General features: G+C 38.2%; 1 pseudogene; it reads right to left on the bottom strand.

The window, feature by feature from the left end:
* Positions 1-2,389: 2,389 nt before the first annotated feature.
* Positions 2,390-15,436, bottom strand: LOC138365445 (transient receptor potential cation channel subfamily A member 1-like; annotated as a pseudogene).
* Between the last annotated feature and the right edge of the window lie 3,462 nt (positions 15,437-18,898).

The following is an 18,898-nucleotide window of genomic DNA, read 5'->3' as shown; positions in this document are numbered from 1 at the left end:
TTAAGTCTTTATGAATGCGTTAGGGAATTAGGGAAGACAAACTAACTGGTGACGGTAGTGGATTGGCATGTGCATATATTGTACACACACACATTATATGTATATATATATATATATATATATAGAGAGAGAGAGAGAGAGAGAGAGAGAGAGAGAGAGAGAGAGAGAGAGAGAGAGAGAGAGAGAGAGAGAGAGAGAGAGAGAGAGAGAGAGAGAGAGAGGAGAGAGAGGAGAGAGAGAGTGAGAGGGAGAGAGAGAGAGAGAGAGAGAGAGAGAGAGAGAGAGAGAGAGAGAGAGAGGAGAGAGAGAGAGAGAGAGAGAGAGGAGAGAGAGGAGAGAGAGAGAGAGAGAGAGAGAGAGAGAGAGAGAGAGAGAGAGAGAGAGAGAGAGAGAGAGAGAGAGAGAGAGAGAGAGAGAGAGAGGAGAGAGAAGAGAGAGAGAGAGAGAGAGAGAGAGAGAGAGAGAGGAGAGAGAGGAGAGAGGAGAGAGGGAGAGAGGAGAGAGAGAGAGAGAGAGAGAGAGAGAGAGAGAGAGAGAGGAGAGAGAGAGAGAGAGAGAGGAGAGAGAGAGAGAGAGAGAGAGAGAGAGAGAGAGAGAGAGAGAGAGAGGGAGAGGGAGAGGGAGAGAGAGAGAGAGAGAGAGAGAGAGAGAGAGAGGAGAGAGAGAGAGAGAGAGAGAGAAGAGAGAGAGGAGAGAGAGAGAGAGAGAGGAGAGAGAGAGAGAGAGAGAGAGAGAGATTGATTTTGTCTTGGTATTACTTCATTTTCCCCGAAGATTTGCGGAAGTTTATAAAGAGTCAGGGGCACCTGACGACGGGCCTGGCAGGCGAGAACTGTTTCTGATAAGTACATAAGAGACCTCGAAGGTTTTTAATAGTATTACTACCATTACACATGTTGGTTTTACCACAGCAGCAGGTTAGATCCCAATCCCAGAAATGAGGGGAAAAAAAGGGCAAACTGGGTGTCAACATTTAAAAAAAAAAGTTGGATGCAATGCCAATTTCTGGGTGAGCTTCGGTGGCTTCCTGAAGCATCTGAAAGTGTGCCGGAACCTGGGGGATGGGGGGGGGAGAGAGGCGCAGGTATGTATGATTAACAATGTTATTAATTTATTCTTGTCTGCCACCTCTCCAGGAAAGCCACCCAGTGTCTGAAACAAAACACTTGTTTCCCTACCAGCGAAACGAGAAGCTGGCAGTGGCTTCTCGTTTGAAGCCACTAGCTGCTGTCTTCCTACGAGACCCCAGCCTCGAGAACCGCCTAAAGATTCTCACGAAACTTTCGAATCTATCGAAAATTCTCGAAATTACTGCCAGCTCGTTCACCTCACCTCCACACTTGTTTGGTGTGAAGATGGAGGTGGCCTGCGGTCAGCCGGCTGCCCCACCTTCCGTTCTGTTCTGATGGTACACGTGTGTCCGGTCTCCGTCGCCCTGGCTCCAGAGTCTGCTTTCATTTAAGTGATGGGTTTTTTGTCATTGTTGTCTGTACATTTTGGTGTACATCTGCCAGGAATTAAGAGTACTTGGAGCTGGATGTGCTCTAGGTTCTCTTCCCAGTGTACAATGGTGTGTGGAGAGAAAACAGCGCCTATAGCAAGCACTGAAATTGCGCCCGTCCAAACTTCTGACACCCATCTCTTGGGAAACTTTATCATAAAGTCAGCTAGAAAATATCAGTTAATTTATCTTTTGGATTTACAAATTGACACTACACGAGTTTAGTTTAGTTCATTTATTATGCACCCCAAGCCCATCCTGTGGGTGGAAGTGGAAAGGGTTACAGGACAAAATGGGCTCGAGGACTGAACCCTAAAGTTAGTTAAGCATGTAAGTTTTGATGAGCTTGTTACAAAATTCGATGCACATAGTCACATGAAAATTAAAACTGCACCTTCCTGGCTTTCACTGATGCCAAATTGATCTGTGATGTGAAGTCAGTTATTCTAGTTTCTTCTTTCTACGTTTGGTGCCTTCTTTTAATTACTTGCTTCTCTTTCTACATCTAGCAGAGCAAGAGCAGTCTACCTGGACTCATAAACGCTCTTGAATACGAAAGTATTAGTTTTAATTTGCTAAATGATCTCTCACAGCTGGCGATGGAAACTGCAATGGTTAGCATTATCTGAATAGCAATGTGAAGATTAGGGAAGACACTCTTATCTCGATACAGAACAATAAATTTGAGTTGATATGATCACGTTGAGATTAGTTACTATTACCAGACTTGATAGTAACGTTCAACAAACCAGAAGTGCTTTAATGCAGCTGCTGGCCATCAACAGCTGTATGAAGGGAAAATTAGTCTGTACATTTCGCCAAATTTTTCACACTTCTTTAGATCGTTAATGTTGGTGGCGGCACCGTAACAAATAAATAAAAATAAAATAAAATAAAATGTTTATTTAGGTAAAAATATATACATAGAAATTGAGTAACAATGTTGGATTTCTAGATAGAGCTACTACTTACTATGCCTAAAGCCACTAATACACACAGCGTTATGGGCAAGATATGGAAACAAACTTAGACTGAAACTTAAAACTAATTGAGATCAAAGCATAAATTGAATTGGAAAAAGGGGGGGGGGGAATTATAATAATTACATGATGGATGGAACACACAAATATTGCATTTAAAGGAAATAAATCCATGTTTGCTGATGATGCTAAGATAGTAGGGAAGATAAGAAACTTAGATGATAGTCATGCCCTTCAAAAAGACCTGGACAAAATAAGTTCATGGAGCGCCACTTGGCAAATGGAATTTAATGTGAATAAATGCCATGTTATGGAATGTAGAATAGGAGAACATAGACCCCACACAACCTATAAATTATGTGAGAAATCTTCATAGAATTCTGATAAAGAAAGAGATCTAGGGGGTGGTTCTAGATAGAAAACTATCACCTGAGGACCATATTAAGGACATTGTGCAAGTAGCCTATGCTACACTTTCTAACTTTAGAATTGCTTTTAAATACATGGATGACAAAATACTAAAGAAATTGTTCACGACCTTTATTAGACCAAAGCTGGAATGTACAGCTGTTATTTTGTGCCCATATCTTAAGAAGCATATCAACAAACTGGAAAAGGTGCAGACATGCCATTAAGTGGCTCCTAGAACTAAAGGACAAGAGCTACGAGGAGAGGTTAGGGGCATTAAATATGCCAAAACTAAAAGATAGAAGAAAAAGAGGCGATATAATAACTACATACAAAATAGTAACAGGAATCTATAAAATTGATAGGGAAGAATTCCTGAGGCCTGGAACTTCACGAACAAGAGGTCATAAATTTTAACTAACGAAACAAAGCTGCTGGAGAAATATAAGAAAATTCACTTTCGCAAACAGAGTGGTAGACGGTTGGAACAAGTTAGGTGAGAAGGTGGAGGCCAAAACGGTCAGAAATTTCAAGCATTATATGACAGAGTGCTGGAAGACAGGACACCACGAGTGTAGCTCTCATCCTGTAACTAGACTTTGGTAGTTACACTAATAACTGAAGATAAAAAAGCCTGCTTATATTCAGTAGATTATGTACATGTACCTGAAGTTCCTTGTTTGTTTTTTGTCCACAACCCACCCACTGTATTGTATGTTAAGGAAAACTTAGTGGGCTCGTGCTGTATCTTGATCTTTGCTTCATATTATCTAACTGTTGTTTCATCTCTAGTATCTGCTCATTTTGCTTACGGTAATTTTCATTTAACTGATTACAAAGAGCAAGCAATTGGTCAAGCTTTTCAGTTTGTGCCTGTAAATGCTCTTGTTGGAGATCAGGCAATGCAATATTTGCACCTTCATTAGAATAATTACTGAAAAATCTAAATAACTTTTCTGTCTTTGATACAATCCAGTGTTTGGTATTGTCTTGCTTGAATTTATAAGTACTGGTATTCATTAAAGTAACTTATCAATATGTTGTGATAATTTGCTCACTACCAATGATTCCTTAGGTTCCTATTACTAACATTATACATTCCCACAGCATGTTTTCTTTTAAACCATGGAAAGCAAACGTCAAGATTTAGAAGATAATTTGCTAGTGCAGCTTTTTTAAACAATTCAACTTCCTTTTCATTTGATGATGGAGCTTTTACTAATGTAACAATGAAAGCCCCAATTGTGCAGATAAACACAAAGAAGAGTACATTGACAAGGACTGGATAAGAAAGTGGTTCCTGGATAAAGGTATCATTATATCCAAGGTCGCCCAACATCCAGACTACAGTCTTCATAAATGATTGTGGAATCGATTTAAAGGCACTATTATCTTGTAAGAGCAAATGAAAGATCAGGGCAAAGAGTAATATCACCATCCAATGTACATCAAACCTTTGAGGTAACATTTTATGAAATCCCACGTACTGATTGTGAAAACTGAACACTGTGGCAATTTATTGATGATTTGAATGAGTTGAATCCATGCCATAAGAAGAGCCAGTATACCACACTGCCAAATTGGTACCTGGAAATTAAAAATATACATTTATACAAATAAATATGCTGTATAGTATATTGTTTAAAGGTATTTTAGCTTGTAACATTTCTTCATTATAGTATAAATAAAAGTGGAAATTTTGATCAATTAAATGTCTTTAAAAATGTAATGATTTAATTATAGAATTAGAATATTTCAGTTTATTGAAGATGATGCAAGTTGTAGATCTAAATGTTGTTGATTATTCACTTGAATATTCAGGATTCCTTCCTGATGCCAAGATCTCTCAGCCACAACTAATCCCAGGCTAAAACACTGGCTGCCTGTCCCCTTCCCCCCAACACAATGAATTATTATTATAAAATCACCTCGCTCATAGCAGCATTACTTCATGTGGCTAACACAAGTTTCCTTTCTACCTTTTACAAATTATTTTGAAATTATATTTACCCTATACAATACAGTACATTACTGGTAATGTGATTCTGATCAATGGATTGTTCTATAGATAGAAGTATGGCTTAGAAATTAGGAATCGATTCTCACCAACTATGGCTAATTTTTGCGTAAAGTTGGACATACAGTATAGAAATTGGTACTTTATTTCCCTGTAATCTCCATATGTTTTTCTATAGCTTTGAAATATAAATTTTCTTTGGAATCATTATTTTTTTTTTTGTAGATTCCAGGAAGCAAACCCCTTTATCAGCCTTTACCCCCACACCCAAATTATGATGACTAAATTTGTTGACATGATTTTATTGTAATTTTTTTTCGGGTAGTGTGCCTTGGTGGCTCCTTGCTGCTAGCCACCTGGATAGCTTCACAAGTACCATGTCACACCAGGCTCTTGTGATTCATAGAAAATTTTTCATAGACCAGAGGACAAAACCTGGTCAATTCAAAGAGGCACAGGGTGCAGGGAATGCTAGATCTCCAAAAGTAAAAACTAGAAAAGTAGTGCATCAAAACAGACAACATCAAGACAAAATATTAGCAATCTTGACAACTAGAGTCATTACCTGTGCTAGTTACTCCCACCACCAGGTGCCAGCCCCAGGAGCTCAGGGTTTCCCTTGGGTAAACTGATCATTAAATCCAGTATTAATGTACCTGGTGAAGACCTGCCCAATACTGCTTATTGTGTCACTATCACTCTTGTGCTTCAGGTGTTTCTTTATCATAAACATTTGTTCTGTATTTCTGATTTAAAGTTATGTACATATACTGAAAGTAAGGAAGTAAAAGACGGGTTTCGATAGCTGGTACTCCAGTATACGGCTTAGAAGTTTGTGCCCCTTACACGATTATATTTGAGTTCTCGCACGTTATTTTTCATGCCCCTTACTCATTTTACTTGCCGCCCTCCATGAAGGTAGTACTGTTCTTGCTTTCCCTATACATCCTAACTACTTTTTGTATCCTATTTTATATGTACAGTACTTTTGCCTAAATAAAATATAGAATAGGTGTGTAACTACTATGGGTAACAACCTACCTACTGTGTTTTTTGTTGTCAGGGTTGATAATATTTTCCTTGTCGTTGCATGTTTTGGTGCAATCTACTATTCTGGTGGATATTTCTCTTGGTTTAGATGATCTAGCCTCCCTTGCCTGTTTTGAGTGCTTAACTATCAGTGACTACCAGGGAGTGAGATCTAACTCTTTATGTCCTGCCTCCAAGCCATTTATATGATTGGATTAGGTTTTGGCCTCTGGTAGGTTATCTATGGCTCTGAAGGACCTGGTGTGACATGATACATGTAGAGCTATACAACCGACAAGCACCAAAGGGCCACCCAGGGGCCCACTGCAGTAGAAAGACATTTTATTACATTTACCGCTGAACTTTTGTTCAATATAACTTTATAATTATAGTGATTTTTGTCAACCCATTTCGCTGCAAAGAGTTGTAGGTGCTACAATTTGGCCGTGATAGAAGGCAGAAGTGGAATTAATGTATAAACATTTAATTCAGCAAATGCAAAAACAAAAAATAAAGAAATTAAAGAAAAATAAATTAGATATTTCTTACCATTTTGATGCCAAGCATGAAATCACAGTAGGAGGTTGGGATGAGCAACATGGCTGTTAACACTATGCACAGGAGTCGTACAAAAATGAAATTGCTATGAAGATAATGCCACTTCAGCTGTCAAAATAATAATAACAATAAAAAAATTATAAAAATAATACTGTAATAAATAAATACTAATAATAATGAATTTGGAAGGATTTGTACAAAATAAACCATCTTGCTTGTAAATATATAAATAAATAGATACCATAACATAATATACTAAGCTCCTATTGGCTTAGCTCGAGACCCCCGTGTAAGGGCAAGAGCATCTAAGCCATACACTAGAGTACAAACTATCAAAACCCGGCCATTACTGCATAAAACATAAAGGTACACTAGGGTCTGGTCTTAATCCTTTTTGTCAATCATCTCACACTTGTACACACAGAAATCACAATAGCGTGATGTATCGAATGAACAAATCCACAAGGGCTGTGATGAGGGAAGGCAGCATCTGGGATCATCCCGGGCGTAAGTTCGAACCCTCATTATGGCCCTCGTGGATTTGTTCATCCCACACCTGTCTTTGAACAGGTACACACCCTCCTCACTCCTAGAGGCCAAACAAAATTAGGTATACAAACAAGGAAAATAATAACGTTTAGAATTACAATGGAGTTTTAATTTCAGGTCTGAAAGTTACTTTATAAAAAGACTATTACAAGAGTATTTGTATCACAGATTATGTATTACTGTACTTGGATTACTGGTCCCACAAATACCCGGACTTAATCCATTACGATACTTTGAAATGTTCTCACAAAATTGAACGCTTTTTACTGCTAGTTGGACAGGGGCATGAGGCAATAGAAAATACGCCCAACCATTTCTGGCCCGCCCAAGATTCTCGATTATGAGCCGAGAACAAACCCAACTGTACAACCCAGACTTCTGTTCTACAAGTTCATACAGAATGGCACTGGCTAATCCAAATAATTTTCAGATCATAGAGCAATGATATTCTTAAGCTAATTATGTTTGGATTACCCTGTAGATCACATTAGAAGTCAGAGTATTTAAATATATCACTATACATATATTTAAATCTTTTGTTAATGTACTGCACTAAATTAGTTACAGATTGACTAAATATAAGTAATATTGAATATGTTAACTAACTGCAGTTTAAATTACCTTCATTGCACTGTTTATTTCCAAGAAGACTTGTAGGACCAGTGAAAAAAGCAGAAAGCTATGACTTATATGAGATGGAGTTGGATTCCACTCAGAAGCTTCATTTGTTGATCTTATAGTCAGAGATTCAGTTGTGTCCTCTGTTGTGTTTGCCGCCTTGACCTCTGACAAAACTGTGGGAGACTTCAGAACTGCATCACAGAACGTTTCTTCTGACATATTGTATTTGTCTGTTATATGCTTCCAGTTCCTAAAAAAAGAATGAATATCTGTATTGATACATCTTCACTATAAGAAAGAATCTGTTTGTATAAATTTGGAGGCCAGACACTTGAGGCACGTTTCACCCAACTTTGCAGGAGGGTATGGTCTGGGGTATAGGACGGGCATAGGCTAATCTAGGTATTCCATTTACCTGGGCCTAGGAGACTCGAAGGAGAATCGGTGTATGTCTACGTTAAATGCTTAATGAAATATTAAGATATATTACCCATGTAATTTTTATTGAGTCAAGTGTGATATATCTGATGTTAATCCCCTAGTTTTTAGTAATAATGATCTTATATCATATTATATCAAGGCGTTTATATTTTCTAAGAGACCCATACAGTTGGTTACCTAATTGATCTTTCATTATTAAGATAATTGTAATTTCTGCTTTGGTTTGCTATGACATTTGTTTTTGTATTTCAGATATGCATTAGTATAAGTCAAGTAAAACTTGATATAGTAGTCAAATCTCTCCTCCTATCCCAATCATTACACATTTGAAACTTGTGGAGAATCTACACTTTATCTGACAAAAAAGGATTGGCTCTTAGTTTTAGATAAACCAAAGATGAATCAGAACACCCTCTGTGATGAGACATCCAGGATGGTGCAGTAATTCGTCTACTGTTTTTTGTTTTCCAACAAAGCTATGAACAGATTCATTAGTAAAAGAGGGTTCACAAATTATAAACAACATATCTTATGAATGGCATCCTAAATCCCCATTTTTGTATCTGGGTCTGCTATATGAACCAGCTTCATCATTTCCCATATTGCAAACAATGCTATCTTTACATTCACTTGCCAAATGGCGTGTGCTACAGAAACCTTCACATGGCCCAGAATGCTACTCCAATCAGCACACTTTTTTTGCATGTACAGTGCATTTTGTGAACTAATTCAGATATTTATTTATTAAAATATTATTACAATAGCTGATAAGAAATGGAAAAGTATCTGTTTTTCAACAATACCAAGGAGAAGACTCCCAATACCCCAGAAACTATGTTGCAGATGAACAACTGCTCCGAGAAGGAAGAAAACTAAAAGATTTTGCATGTTCAGAGGCTGAGGTGCTGGAGAACTACTGAGGGGTCCCTGCCAGAAAAATATATTTTAACTGCAAATTTGCAAATTTGATGATGTGGTTTGTAATATTCTCATCTAAGTTATTGATGTATATGACAAAAAGAGTTGGCCCCAAAATGGACCCCTGTGGGACCCCCACTTAGCACATTTTCTCAGTCAGATTCATTCCCATTTAGCATGACCCTTTGTTTTCTATGTTTTAACCATTGTTTTATCCATTCCAGTATTCTTCCATTTATTCCATGTGCCTGTAATTTCCTTGCCAGTCTCTCGTGTGGTACCGTGACAAGAGCTTTAGCAAAGTCCATGTAAGCTACATCTACCCGAAGTCCTTTGTCTGACTAGCCAGTTACCGTTTCCAGAAAAGTAAGCAGGTTAGTAAGGCAGGATCTGTTCAACAAACCCATGCTGCGTTGATTCACATGTATGCGTAAGTATCCACTTGGAAAATGAAACGAAAGTTCCGAATGTCTTCATGTTTCAACACATTTATCAAGGAAATACAGAAGGATGACATAATGGTTTAGGATTATATACCTAACTATATATGGTGTGTGTGTAATTACCTAAGTGTAGTTACAGAATGAGAGCTACGCTCATGGTGTCCCGTCTTCCTAGCACTCTTTTCATATAACACTTTGGAATTACTACCGGTTTTGGCCTCCACCACCACCTCATCTAACTTGTTCCAACAGTCTACCATTCTGTTTGTGAAAGTGAATTTTCTTGTATTTCTTCAGCAGCTTTGTGTAGTTAGGTTTTAAACCAACTTTTAAACTCTGTATATATGTGTGTTTATGTATGTATGTACAGTAACTTAACTTAATTAACAGTCTCCGTGGTGCAGTGGTAAGACACTCGCCTGGCGTTACGCGAGCGCTATGTCATGGGTTCGTATCCTGGCCAAGGAGGATTTACTGGGCGCAATTCCTTAACTGTAGCCTCTGTTTAACACAACAGTAAAATGTGTACTTGGATGAAAAAACGATTCTTCGCGGCGGGGATCGTATTCCAGGGACCTGCCCGAAACGCTACGCGTACTAGTGGCTGTACAAGAATGTAACAACTCTTGTATATATCTAAAAAAAAAAAAAAAAAAAAAAAAAAAAAAAAAAAAAAGTATATACATATATATGCTGCAAAGCTGAGTGCTGTACCACTGGGCCACCACACTACAAACCCCCTTCCACCCCTCTTTCTAATTTCTCTCTCCTCATTCCATTCCCATCTAATTCCCCTTTCCCCCTACCCCCAATAATTATGTCTGAGGTAGTTTTAAGTAATACATCCGCAGGCAAAGACAACTTACATAAGATATGGATAGACGAGTGAATAGCAAAGTACAGGGTATAGTGTTAGCTGGATCAAGAAAATTCTTCAGTGCTACATACAGTATTTTAATGCCTATTAATTGTAAACTGTATTTGTTTTATTACTGTATAGTGCAGACAAGTAAACAATGATTTATAAATAGTATTACCTTCAGTGATGCAATAATTATCCTCAAATATTCTGAAATCATAGTAGGTTGAACTGGTTGTGGTGTCAGATGCTGAAGTACAATTATCCATCACTTTCAAAGCAAGGAATGGGTAAAGTTTTATAAGATCTCTGAAGTTAGGACATGGAACTCCTTCATGCTTTTTGGTGCCACCAAATCCTGCTGCCCACCACTTACTCTCCACAATGGCTTCCACACCTGTCCTATAATTAAGATAACTTCTATCATACCTGTAATTCTTTAGTACAATATTATATCCCATAATATTATAAACTGAATTATGCATTGGATTTTTAAGTAATACAATATTTCAGTATTTTAAATTATTTTAATACTGTACTGTATTTTTGTAAAGATTTTGTAATTTTCTAAGCAATTAAAGGAAACAATTACATAAAAAAAACATTGAATGTAATTAAATGCCCTTTCTGAAGTAACCCAGGTGGCTCCCTGATGCTATTTTACTGAGATGGCTCCATACATCAGTCTCGGAGATTCTATTTAGCTTACCAGGGACCAGAGCCAGAATTTGGCTCCATTCCCTTCATGGAAGCACAGGTAGCAAGTGACAATCCACCACCACACTGGAAAAAGCATCCAAGAAGTTAGCGAAGCTTTACAGACAACTGGATGGTTCACAGAAAATAGAACCTCAAAACTGCCAAACAATTCTGCAATTGATTCACACAAGAACAACTCAAACTAGCTTGAAACCTCTTAGTACCAATAACCCCCACCAAGGATTCCGGCCCCAGCTGTCAACCGGCTCTCCTAGTCAGTTTGGGAGGTGGTGAACAACCTAACAATGAACCAATGAACCTGGAGGGAGGGGAAGGAAATCGTAGAGCCATTGGATATCCTCAAGAAAGAGACATTTCATTACATTCAACACGGGGTTTCTGGAATGGGCCCCCCAAATGGCTCCCTGAAGCTAACTAACCACAAAGAACAAAACAAGACTTGCCAGGAAGGAGGAGAGGTGGAAGGCACTAGAATGAAGGGAACCCAGGCCGGGAGACACAGCCTAAAGCAACACGTGACTGACTTGGACTAGGAACACTGAATGGCTGCCAGAACCATGTTAGAACACCAAAACCTGAGCCCAAATATTAGCTCAGGACATGTTGGACAAAAAGGACATGAAGGACAAAAAGAAACCTTCAAAATACTAAACAATTTGGACAATGTCAATCCCGACATGTTCTTCAAAAGGTCAGATGTAACATGAACGAGCAGCAACGGGTTTAATCTCAACAAGTCACAAGGTAGGACAGAAAACAGGTGGTGCTTTTTCACCCATAAGGTTGTATACCTGTGGAACTGCCTTCCCGCCGAAGCCGTAAACGCCAAAACTGCTGGGTTTTAAAAATGGATAGAAAAGATCATCAGGGCAAATGGGGGACCTTTGACAAGCCGCCAGCTTCCTGTCCTCGTAAAGGCCACTAGTATTAGTGGCCCTTAGGTAAATTCAGGTAAATGCACCAATGCCTCGACCAGTTCAGTTGAAAGGCATCGAATGTGAGAGCCTTGTGATTGGAGCCACATAGGAAGGAAGAAGGTGGTTCCACCCAGATGTAAAGAGGTCCACCCCAGCGCAAATGAACATCTCATGAAGCCAATGGAATGATGTGTTGCTGACAGTCTACTCTGTGGAAATGGGATGGAAGTGAGATAGCCCATCTATAAGAATATTAGACACACCCTGCATATGAACTGCACAGAGAACCATACTCTGAGAAGCCAGCTCCACAGGGCAATGGATCAAAACGACTTGCCTCGGTTCAGACAATGAACCACCTTGTAGTAGTCGGAGTGAAGCAGAGTCTTCCGCAGGGCATGCCACACAACTGCAAACTCGTGCACAGTGCTATGCGCCTGAAGAAATGGGCATGACCACCATCTCTGGGCAGTCTGGTGAGCACTGATCATGAAGCCCCCAACCCAGACACAAGGCATCCATAAAGATAAGTGCAAAGGATGGCTAGCACTAAGCTGAAAAGCGGAGGGACCCTTTGTGAAGGTGGACTCAAAGAGCACTACAAGTAGTGTCACCTACATTAGTGACAGAACTGATCACTGGAAATGGCTGTGGGCTAGGGTTCCAGGCTTGGCTCACAACATCAAGTCGTTTGGCAGTTTCTATGTTTCATTATCTATGAATTTTACAACTGTCATTAAAGCTTTGCTGACTTTCTGGATGCTTTCCCAGTGAGAGGTGATGATAATAGCCCCTTACTCAATGTGCCTCTGTGAGGGGGTGGGGGGCCAGGTTTTGGCTCTGGTGCCCAATAGACAGTAGACAGTTGAAGTTACAAGAAAGTTAGACCAAACATGACTCCTGCAACTGATGTGACCTAGTAATGGGGAGCCATCTCAGGGAAACCACTGGACCTAATCCCATAAATTGCAATTTTTTTCATTTTCGGTCAAATATCTTACCAGGAATGTCCAAGTTGAATATTCAGTTAATTCAAATGGGGGTAGCCCCATATGATTTGGATTACTAAGCTTAGACAGTATAATATAAAATTATATTCATGCATTTACAAATTCTGTAAAAGAATGAGCCCTTAGAGTATCATTATATTATTCAACATTAAACTTCACTAACAGATATTACTAAGATATCTATATTTATTAGTCCAAAATTAATCAGGAACAGATAAGGAACTTACTTTTTTCTATCTTTGAGTGCTTTATGTGTGTAGGAGTGGAGATGCTCTTGCAGATCTTGTGGCATTTTGTCGATATTTCTATACGGCAATTTTTGTAGCAGAAGCTTAAAGACCTCATAATGGCCCTTAAGAAAAGCAATATCTAGAGCATATTTTTACTCCTGTCTTGTTCTTTATAGAGTGACTTATCAGCATCAGTCAGTATTTCACAACACTCTGTATTTCCCTTAGCTGCAGCAGCGTGTAAGGCTGTAGAATTGCTATCATCTTTAGCACGTTTATTTGCACCATTCTTTATGAGTAGCCTGATTATGCTAGAGTGGCCATGATAAGCACCTATGTGCAAGGCTGTCTTACCATTTTTGTCTACAGCATTTACTTGAGCACCCTTCCAGAAAAGCATTTGGCATGCCTCCCTGGAACCTGCACGGGCTGCCATATGTAAGGGAGTCTCATTATCTTTGTTGGTGACATTTACATCAAACACACGCATTGCTAGAAGCTTTTCTAGAAATATTGGTTTAGAATTCTCTGCAGCAAGATGGAGAAGACATAACTTGTGTTGGGATTTAACTGAAGGTGATGCACCAGCATTCAAAAGTAAAACTGCACAGTTTTCACTGTGTTTCTTTACTGCAATGAAAAGAGCTGTAAAGCCATCATTATCTTTTTCATTTAATATGTCCTTTACTCTGTCAATAGTTAGCAAGTATTCCATGCATTCATCTGCCTTTTTTGCAACAGCCAAATGAAGAACACTGCGTTTAGCATTATTCTTGATACTAACTACAGCTCCATTCTCTATCAGTTCCTTTACACAATTTACTTTATTTTTTATGACAGCTTCCATTACTGGTGTGTTCCCAACATTGTTTTGTATGTCTGGAGGAGCACCTGTTTCAAGGAGTAAGTCAACAAACTTTTCAAATCCTAACTTTGCTGTTATGTGAAGTGCTGTATTGCCTACACCATCTTTGTAGTCGAGATTCATGTTGGCTTTAGCATCAACCATTTCTTTATAGCATCGATAATGACCTTTCCTTGCTGCCAACATAACAGGTGGAATATCTTGCCTGTCTTGAGTTCTACCAACAGAGTAAAAAGAAGCAAGCACCTTGCAACACTCATGATAACCACATTCAGCAGCATAGTGAAGTGGAAGGTATTTTTGGTTGTCTTTAATATTGGGATTAGCTCCTTTTTGTATCAGTAAATTCAAAGTGTCAAGTTCCCCTTTTTGAGCAGCGAAATGTAAAGGCGTCATTTGGTTCATATTTTTTATGTCTACTTTAGCTTGATGTTCCAACAAGACGGCACAAAAGTCAGTAAGACCCTCTCTTGCTGCAATATGGAGAGGGGTTTCTCTTTTCTTGTTCATAGCATTTACATCTGCTCCATGCTGTAGTAGGAGAGAAGGTATATTCTGAGCTCTGGTTTCTCTTTTGGAGTATTTCTCAGCCAAAATATGAAGCAGTGTTGACCCATCTTTTTCATTTATGTATTTAACATCTTCACCATCTTCTATTAATTTCTGACACAGCTGATAAACTTTTAGATTAACTGCTCTGACAAGTGCATTAGTTTCATTATTCCTCTTTCTGAAAGATAACATAAATTTAATGCTTTATCATTACTGTAATATTACAATTAATTTTCAAAATACAATAAATGTTTTCTCAGTTGAGATGAACATAAAAATCTAAAAAATAAATCAAACGAGATATGTTTTCATGTAAGTTTTAATTAAGTAATGTCACTCAAAGAAAGTAAATTAAAAGAATGAAAAAAGTCAATACAATATGGGCTGAAATTGATACCCAGAGTTACTGTAAATACTCTATACAGTTGAACACAACACAAGGTGATGACAATGACAGAGAAACAGACAGAAGTTTAGAGTAGACTTATTTGTAAATGAAATTTTGCTTGTAGGGGATTTATCAAAGCTAAACAGCATTTGAAAAGGTCCTTACAGGCAAAGTATTATCTATAAATCAAGTCTATCAAATCCAGAACTACTACTGTACTACTATTTTGGAACAGTTACGAAAGAATAACAATTAAAGCAAATTATCGTACAATATATACCTACCCATCAGTGTCGTCCATGGGAACCATGGGAACAGCTACATATGGTCCCTGGGAGAGCTGTGGCATTGGTCCCATCCTGAGCTGGTGTTGCTGCTTTCTACACAGTAAACACTCCTGAAAGATCCTCAAATTAGAGCCACCATCCTGTTTACATAGTCTGTATTACAAATTTAAAATACTTTAGTCTTCTTTGACCTTTATGGATGATTAATGATAAATTTAGCCTTAAAATTTCAAATTTCAAATGATATACAGTACTGTATATGTATTTTACTAATTTTCCTACTTTGCCAATATACATGTCACCTCTATACAGTAATTCTCAACATCATGTTTTTTTTTAATTTGTCTTAAAAACAAAGTTTCTGAATCAGCTATATCTTGCTATGAAAAGTAAATGACTTCAAATTATCTGTTGTTTATCTTTTATAATGTATCCATTACTGTTGACAGTTTTGTAACAATTACTACAGTATTTTCTGAACTGTATTTTGTATTTATTGAGCATCATGTTATAATTGGCCTTACCATTTTTTATTATACATTATATAGTTATAATGATTTCATCTTATGCAAGGACTTATTTATTAATAACTTTAAAGTTACAAGAAATAAATTCTGAAATATATATAGTTACTTATTGAAATATAGTAACTAAAGTAACTTGTATAGTAACTACTTAAATATAGTTAAACATTATAAATTCTTAATTATATATAGTTACATATTCAAATACTGTATAGTAACTATTAAATAGTACCTAAAATAATTTACATAAAGTAACTTATATAGTAACTATTTAAATATAGTTACAAGTAATAAATTCTTTAGTGTTACTTTTACAATTTAAAGATGAACTTTGATGATTTGCATCTTACTTAGTACTTAGTAAACGTACAGCTTTCCCATAACTCATATTTGTGCAGAGTGAATTTAAACCTTATAAACCTTAAACATTGGCTTGTATAATTAAGTGTTTGATAAGTTAGGGTATTTTAACTAAGCTATGCAACTACGTCTACTGCCCCAAGTGATTGATTGATAAAGATTAAGCCACCCAAAAGGTGGCACGGGCATGAATAGCCCGTAAGTGGTGGCCCTTTTGAGCCATTATCAGTATCAATAGACGATACTGGAGATCTGTGGAGGTGCGACTGCACCCTGCGTGACGGGAGATGTCTCCCGTTTGCCCCAAGTGGAACATATCACTTTATGTATGTCCTTTTGCAGGTGAGGTGTTCATGCTTGCATAGTGTTGTTGATATGATAATTGGAATGTACATTGTTATACCCTACATGCAAGTAAGTAATTATCAAAAGAGGGCACCAAACCGACCCTACATGCACGGTTTTGCTTTTTTTAATACTGTATTCAAAAGCATTTGGCAGTCTTCTGACATTTGAGTCTATATAGATCTCTTTGTAATGTATTCTTTGTTCTTTGTGACATTTCCTGTCACCTCTCCAAAGGCCTAATATTCTTCGTCGTGCTTAATTATGGTATTACACAGTTGGTAAAAATCATATAGCTTTATTAGTCACATCATAGTGACGAATTATGATGCCTCGCCACCAAAATTATTGTGTTACAACAAAATTTGTTAAAATTTATTAGCCATCCACCTTGCACATTATCACCTGGATAAGATATGAATTATCTTTGGAAGTAAGTACACACTGCTGCAAATACACACATGATGTTTGTTTACATCAACAACTGAAGACCTAGGAATATGGACTATTTTGGGCACAGATATTTCATCAAATTACTTCAGCATGTTAGGGCCGCATGAACATCAATTGTGCTGGTGAAGAGGTACACACTGTCAGTAGGCTCCCATTACTACCTAGAAGTCTCCTAAGTGCTTTGTCTCATGACCATGTGCAGTTATGTGATTTATTCCATAATTGGACCAGTACCCTTGTAATTTGACGCAAACAAAACTGTAATTAGGTCACCACAAAAGTAAATAGCTTTGCTTAAGGAACGTTAAGGACCAATTCCTGAACCTTTTAGCCTATGTGACTAAATCTTTCCGCCAGCTCAAACAGGATGAATATACAAGAGTTTATAAAAAAAACAAATTAATCTAATTGGTCAAGTACATAATTGGTACATAGTTTTTTATTTGTTAATCATGCACCGGACATGAAGCACCCAACAACAACAGTGACCATGAAAGGAGTCACGTTAAACGTTTTATGACCAGAGGATGTGCTGATGAGTACTTCTTCACAGCCAGTGGTACTTCAACCACAAGTTTGTACCTTCTTCACAACCAGAGGTTGAGTACAGGGGTAGGATGGGTGGCGGAAAACTAAGTTAGGATGGGGCGAGAGGTTGATCAAGATATAGTGGCCTGCCCAGTCATATTGTATTGTTGCTCCTGTAATGAGGCTTTCGTGTTGTGAAAGTAGGACATCCCAACGGCGCGAGAGGTTCCCATCGTCCCATTGTTCGCGTGAAGATGTGCATTTAATTATGTAACTAGCTCAACAAGATTGTAACTTGCTTAGCTAAATGAATTGTGGGGCTCAGTCCCTGAGCCCATTATGTGCCTCTGTAACACTTTCCACTACCGCCCACAGGATGGGTATGGGGTGCATAATAAATGAACTAAAATAAAACGTTGGTAGGCCCAGCAAGGTGTTAATGATGATGGCAGGTCCCGTTGTTGCAATGCTAGGGCCAATGCTGAGCTAATATTGTTACTTTTGCTTTAAGAACCGGTTTCGGTGGCCTTTTCCTACATGAAGCCCTGGAGCACTGAAGCTTATATCAGTGCTTGCTTACAATTTCTTTGCATTTAAATAATTAGTGTTTTTATAGATGTAAATCAGTGTGCGTGGGTGGACCCCTGGGGTTATCAGGGTAAAGGGCACTCAAACGCAGTCTTGGGGAAGTCAGTCTGGCAGCGGATGTCAACTGGTGCCTATATAGCCAGACTTGGGACGCTGCCAGCCTGAGGTCGGTGACGCTGCTGTTGTAGACCTTGCTACAATGGAGCCTGAAGGGGTGATATGAGAGGTTCGCAACTTCGCTTAGTGGTAGTCTGGCCGAAGTTGTGTAGAAAAGAATTAGGCGAGATGCTGGAGCAGTAGCAATGTCCATTCCACATGCTTCCTGTACGTTATTGATGATCTATCAATCATATAAATATATAAATAAACAAACTAGACCCTTTATAGTACCATTCCCGTTTATATGAACTGTATTTATTGCGTGTGTAGCCCTGTGTCTTGTTCATTAAATTAATATTCGTTACTTTGGCGTTTTCCCCAATGCATAATTCCCCTTAATATTTAACACATACATAGTTCTGTATCCACATCTGAGATATTTGTTTCGTATTTTTTTTTAAGGAAGCGTCAAGCCATTACGATTATATGACACTGGGAAGGGGTCAGGATATGGATTTGGGGTGGGACGGGGGGAAAGGAATGGTGCTCAACCACTTGGACGGTCGGGGATTGAACACCGACCTGCATGAAGCGAGACCGTCGCTCTACCGTCCAGCCCAAGTGGTTGGGTTTTTGTTTTTCAAAAACAAAAAATATTTGTTTCGTAATAACTGCACGTAGTAAATCCAAATCAAAAATATTAAACAA

Source organism: Procambarus clarkii, chromosome 16, assembly GCF_040958095.1.
Source record: "Procambarus clarkii isolate CNS0578487 chromosome 16, FALCON_Pclarkii_2.0, whole genome shotgun sequence".
In the NCBI taxonomy this organism is placed as follows: Eukaryota; Metazoa; Arthropoda; class Malacostraca; order Decapoda; family Cambaridae; genus Procambarus; species Procambarus clarkii.
Note: the sequence above shows the minus strand (reverse complement) of the source record. Positions and strands in the feature narration are given on the sequence as shown.